At 41.6% G+C, this 6428-nt stretch overlaps 1 protein-coding gene and 1 pseudogene across 1 annotated transcript in view; both read left to right on the forward strand.

The window, feature by feature from the left end:
• The window catches only part of FNIP1 (folliculin interacting protein 1), a 152582-nt gene that overhangs the window by 132154 nt on the left and 14000 nt on the right, over positions 1-6428 (forward strand). The gene's annotated exons all lie outside the window — the stretch shown is intronic.
• On the forward strand, positions 3011-5590 carry LOC108306970 (annotated as a pseudogene).

Below are 6428 nucleotides of genomic sequence, written 5' to 3' on the forward strand. Positions count from 1 at the left end.
AACTTTTTTTTTTTTTGAGACGGAGTTTCACTCTGTCACCAGACTGGAGTGCAGTGGCACAATCTCGGCTCACTGCAACCTCTGATTCCCTGGTTCAGACTATACTCTTGCCTCAGCCTACCGAGTAGCTGGGATTATAGGCACCCACCACCACGCCCAGCTAATTTTAGTATTTTTAGTAAAGAAGGAGCTTCACCATATTGGCCAGGATAATCTCAGTCTCCTGCCCTCGTGAATCTCCTGACCTCATGATCCGCCTGCCTCAGTGTCCCAAAATGGTGGGATTACAGGTGTGGGCTGCTGCGCCCAGCCAGGATTTCTAAAAAAAATGACTTTAATCCTTGCATACTTATAATTTATCATATTTATAATGCAAATTATTTTTTATGTGACTATATGGAAAAACATGTAGGAACCTTTTAATACATAAATAATGGAAGTGATACTTTTTTAAAAAGATAAAATCCTGTTTTTCTGAATTATAAGAGGGGAGTTTCTTTTTCTCCCCGATTTCTAAGAAAGTAGCATTTTTCTTACTGAATCAATATATATTTATTATACAAAATGTTGAAATTTGAAGAAAGTCAAACACAAATTTTCCCAACTCTGTTATCAGCTATTCTTAATACAAAACTTCCTCCAGGCATTAGGCAGCATTGTGGCTTCTCATAAAACCCAGAATTGACCACTTTCTACCTGTATATCATAAGACAGAATGTTTACTCTAGGAAAGCCTCAGTTTCTTTGGCTATAATGAAAGTAATACTGATGTTTATATACCAGACTTATACTGTTTGGTTACATTAGTCACACTGTGCTTTGCATCTTCTTGTTAGGATTATTATTCTGTATGTATGTGTGTTTATGTATCATGTATTATGTGAAGCCTCATATATAAAAGATATGCTTGTATATATCTGGGCATCCATATGATATATATTTTTATATAGTTGAGTCCTTATATATAAAATATGTACATGTATATGTATTTACATATATATATTTTTTGTACTCTATATGATTTTATGTTATCTGTTTTAAATTCTGCTTTTGTCACATAACAGTTAAGAATATTTCCCTATACTAACATAGTGTGTAAACATTTTTTTAATGTGTGTGGATTATTGCATGGTTTTTGCATAGTTTATGTTTCTTACCATTCTTCCATTGCTTTTTCTTTTTTTCTTTTGAGACAGAGTCTTGCTCTGTCATCCAGGCTAGAGTGCAGTGGCACAAACATGACTTACCGCAGCCTTGAACTCCTGGTCTCAAGCAGTTCCCCCACCTCAGCTTCCCAAGTAGCTGGGACTGTAGGCACACGCTAGCATGCCTGGCTAACGTTTGTTTGTTTGTTTGTTTGTTTGTTTTTGTGAAGATGGGGTCTGGCTGTATTACCCAGGCTGGTATCAAACTCTGGTGCTTCAAGTGATCCTCCCACCTCAGCCTCCCAAAAATCTTGTTTTAAAGAGAAAGCCAAATTTCACCTTTGCATTAGTGTGTTAGTAATGTTAAACCCAATTCTTAATAAAACCTTCTAAACAAATCTATTGAATCTTAATTAGCTCAACCATAAGGTAAAATTTTTATAAACCTTTTTTAATCTTTTATAATTTTACTTTAAGCAGTAGATCAATTTAGTAAGAAAACCATGTAATTCAGAAACATGAGCCCAGATTCTGGCCCTGCATTAGTGTGCTCTTATTTCAGTGTTCAACATACTGAAAAATTGAATAGCCCCTTCAGATCTTAGCAAACTTGCTCATACCTACAGAAATTCCTTTACAAGATCAACCCTTCACAAACCCTCTATACCTTGCCTAAACCTTCAGTTTTGTCACATTACTCTTTCAGGTTAAGACAATCATTAAAACCCCCTGAGCTACACAAAATGTTATTCCCTTTAACAAAAACATATTCCCATGCCTTCTTATAGCCTCCCACCAAAATCACATTTCTTTTTTCCTTCTGCACCTTGCATATAAAACTGTTTTTACAGTAGTCTCAAATGCATGCTGCACTGTTAAAACTTTTAGCAAATTTTATTTTTGGTGAGAAACCTGGTAAGTAAGCATTTTTAACCATGTATAAGATTTCAGAGCCTGTGACTTCTCCCAGCCTAGCCAGTGGACCTGCCTAACTTCTTACATCTCCAGGCCTTACCTAGAATCTATTGGCTGGAGAACAGACAATTAGTAAAAGTCACAGAAGTAATTTATAACCTTAAAGCATCCAGCAAACAGTGTCTGACCTGCCTAATTTAGTCTAAATATATGAACTTTGAAGACATTTTCATTTTACTTTACCAATAATCTTTTTTTTTATTTAAAAAAAGATTATTAGAGTCATGTGACCTACAGGCCTTAAAGTTTCCATTTTTCTGACAATGTTTAATTCAAGTGCTTATTATTCTTTAAAGCAATTAATTGAAGCTCTCTGTATAAACATCACACACACAGCACATATAAATACACAGAAACAGAATCAAGGCAAAATTCCATCTACTGAGAAGTTTTTGGAGGGAGAGCAGGGGCTTTCAAACAATATCTGTACACATGTAGCCCAAATATCAGCTTTAATTAAGTTGATTTCTGACTATGAAGCTCTCAAAAGAAAAATTCTTTTAAAATCTGTTATTACCAGATTTCAGTGAGGACAAACTCTTGACTTCTGAATCCTTTTACTAGAGGTAACCTGATATGTGAAATCAGTAAGCCTTAATTAAGGGGATGACTTAAACAGGGATGCAGGAGTTATCTCCAAAGAGACGGTAAACGATGTACAAGATCTAGAATATACCCAGGCCGGACATGGTGGCTCATGACTGTAATCTCAGCACTTTAAGAGGCCAAGGTTGGTGAATCACCTGAGGTCAAGAGTTCATGACCAGCCTTGCCAACATGGCGAAATCCCATCTTCACTAAAAATACAAAATTAGCCGGGCACAATGGTGTGCGCCTGTAGTCCCAGCTACTCAGGACGCAGAGGGAGGAGAATTGCTTGAACCTGGGAGGCAGAGGTTGTGGTGAGCCGAGATTGTGCCACTGCACTTCAGCCTGGGTGACAGAGCAAGACTTTACAGTAACTATTTCTCTACTGCAATTAAATCCATGCGCCATGGGTCAGCAGTGCGTTGCTAGTAGAGATGATGCCAGCTTCAGCCCCCAGTCCAAGAGAACTACACAGCCACTTGGGCTAGCCTCTGGATCCGTTGCCAGTGGGGGGCTACCAAACCACAGGCAGGTAGCTGCAAGGGTGATCCCAGATGAGCCCCCAAATTTATAACCGCCCAGGGGTTCTTCCTGCCCACTGCATAAAGATAGACTATGGTATCATAGTAGAGAAAGAGTTCAGTAGACGCAAGGCCAGCCACCCAACATGGGAGATGGAGTTAATACTCAGATCATCTCCTTCAAAGCTTGTAGGTTAAGGGTTTTTTTAAGGCAGTTGGAAGGAAGGGGTGGGGTGGCCACATAACAGGTGCTTGTGGCTTATTGGTTGGGGCAGAAATAAAATCACAGGGGGTCGAAGCTGCCCTACTGGGGCCAAGTCACGTCTGGATGGGGCAACAGGAGCAGGTTGTCAGTCCAGGTGGAGCCAAGGCAAGGGAGTCAGACATGCAAAAAAACCTGGAAAGATCTCTCAAAAGGCCAATCTACAATAACGGTATTATTAGCAATTGGGTAAATTTCATATCCTATAACCTCCAGAATAATGTCTGCATCTTAGCAGGACTCAGACTCCTCTCTTCCCATCAGCCTGATGGCTTCCTTTTAGCTTTACAAAAGTGGTTGAGTTTTGAGCAAGGTGTATTATCATTTAAACTGTAGCCTAGACTGCCAGGATTGCATCTGCCTTGAAAGCACAGAGCCTTGTTCTCACCACTCTGCCACCTGTCCACACCTGTAACCAGTCCACCATGGATGATAATATCACCGTACTTTTTGTCAACAACGGCTCCAGCATGTGCAGCCTTGTGGTCAATGATCCTCCCAGGCCGTCATCTTCCCCATCATGGGGCAGCAGAGGCACCAGGACATGATGATGATGGGTGTGAGTCAGAAGGACTCCTGCATGGGCCTTGAGGCCCAGAGCAAGAGAGGCATCCTGACCCTGAAGTACCCTATTGAACACAGCATCATCATCAACTGGGATGACATGGAGAAGATCTGGCACCACACCTTCTCTAATTAGCTGCATGTGGCTTCCAAGGAGCACTATGTGCTGCTGACTGAGGCCCCCTTAAACCCCAAGGCCAACCACAAGTAGATGACCCAGATCATGTTTGAGACCTTCAACATTCTAGCCATGTACGTGGCCATCCAGGTTATGCTGTCCCTGTATGCCTCTGGCCATACCACTGGCATTGTGATGGACTCTGGCAACGGGGTTACTCACACTATGGTCATCTACAGGGGATACACCCTCCCCTGTGCCATCTTGTGTCTGGACCTGGCTGGCCAGGACCTGACTGGCTACCTCATGAAGATCTTCACCAAGCATGGCTACAGCTTTACCACCATGGCCAAGTGGGAAATTGTGCATGACATCAAGGAGAAGCTATGCTATGTCACCCTGGACTTCGAGCAGGAGATGACCACAGTAGCCTCTAGGTCCTCCCTAGAGAAGAGCTATGAGCTGCCCAATAGCCAGGTTATCACCATCGGCCATAAGCTGTTCTGCTGCCCAGAGGCACTCTTCCAGCCTTCCTTCCTGGGCATGGAATCCTGTGGCATCCACAAAGCTACTTTCAACTCCATCATGAAGTGTGATGTGGACATCCACAAAGACCTGTACATTAACACAGTTTGTCTGGTGGCACCAACATGTACCCTGGCATTGCCGACAGGATGCAGAAAGAGATCACCGCTCTGGCACCCAGCACGATGAAGATCAAGATCATTGCTCCTCCTGAGCGCAAATATTCTCTGTAGATGGAGGGCTCCATCCTGGCCTCGCTGTCTACCTTCCAGCAAATGTAGGTCCGCAAGCAGGAGTATGAGTCCGGCCCCTCCATCATCCACTGCAAATGCTTCTAGGGGGACTGTTATTTAGTTGCATTACACCCTTTTTTGACAAAACCTAACTTGTGCAGAAAACAAGATTGGCATGGTTTTATTTGTTTTGTTTGGCTTGACTCAGGATTTAAAAATTGGAAAGTGAAGGGAACAGCAGTTGGTTGGAGTGAGCATTCCCCGAAGTTCTACAGTGTGGTTGAGGACTTTGATTGTACATTGTTCTTTTTTTTAATGGTCATTCCAAATATCATGAGATGCATTGCTACAGGAAGTCCCTTGCCCTCCTAAAAGCCACCCCCCTTCTCTCTAAGGAGAAGTCTTAGAAGAGGGTCCATAGAGGTGAAGTGATAGCATTGCTTTCGTGTAAATTATGTAGTGCAAAATTTTCTTAATATTCACCTTAATTTTTAAAATTTTATTGTATTTTGAATGGTCAGCCTTCATGGCCCCTTTTTTTGGTCCCCCAACTTGAGATATATGAAAGCTTTTGGTCTCCCTGGGAGTGGGTGGAGGCAGCTATGGCTTACCTGTACACTGACGTGAGACCAGTTGAATAAAAGTACACACCTTAAAAAATAATAATAAAATTAAAAAACTATAGCCTAAATGTCTGTCAAAGTTAGCTTGGCCCCATAGACCATAATAATTAAGGGAAAGGCAAGATGGGGTTTGGGTTAGCTTAGTTTACTCTAATAATGTTCTCACTAATATAACTTTTGCAAAGGCGGTTTCAGTATCATAGAAGGGTCCATGTTGTAAAAGAAATAAAAAGCAGTCTTGAATAATATGAACCCTTCTGCTAGATTGTCTAATGTCAATTTGATTTTTGGCATTGATGTGTCTGTGTCTTGTTCCTCATTGCCTGGCACTGGTTTGGAAGCACTCATCTCCATTGAGTTGTCTTCTGTTCATTCCTCTGGTGTGGTGTCTATTAGCTCTTGAATTTCTTGACGATCCATATCTTGAAAGTCTTCACCCACCATTTTTTTTTGGTCATATTTACAATCTCTTTCATGATTTCCTTGATTGATTCTGTTGTTAAGTTCTGTGCACATCTGGACGTAGTTTTCTCCAGCAGGAAGTTATTGTTTCAGGCTTGAAGGCTTCCATAGATTTTTCTGTTACAGCAATGGCATATTCTGTGGAGTAATTCTTCAGACTGCCATCATGTTCTCTCCATTGGGGTTCTTTTCCATAGCACTGACAGTCAGTTTTATAGAATGTTGTGTTTAATGGCCTTTATGGCACCCTGATCTAGAGGCTGAGTTAGAGATGTGTTTAGAGGCAACTAGACTACTTTAACACTTTCAGTGTTAAACTGACAAGGTTCTGAGTGGCCAGGGGCATTGTCAAACATAAGAGCTTAAAAAGGCAGTCACGGGCCGGGCGCGGTGGCTCACGCCTGTAATCCCA

The sequence above is a fragment of the Cebus imitator genome, unplaced genomic scaffold (assembly GCF_001604975.1).
Source record: "Cebus imitator isolate Cc_AM_T3 unplaced genomic scaffold, Cebus_imitator-1.0 Scaffold76, whole genome shotgun sequence".
Taxonomy (NCBI): Eukaryota; Metazoa; Chordata; class Mammalia; order Primates; family Cebidae; genus Cebus; species Cebus imitator.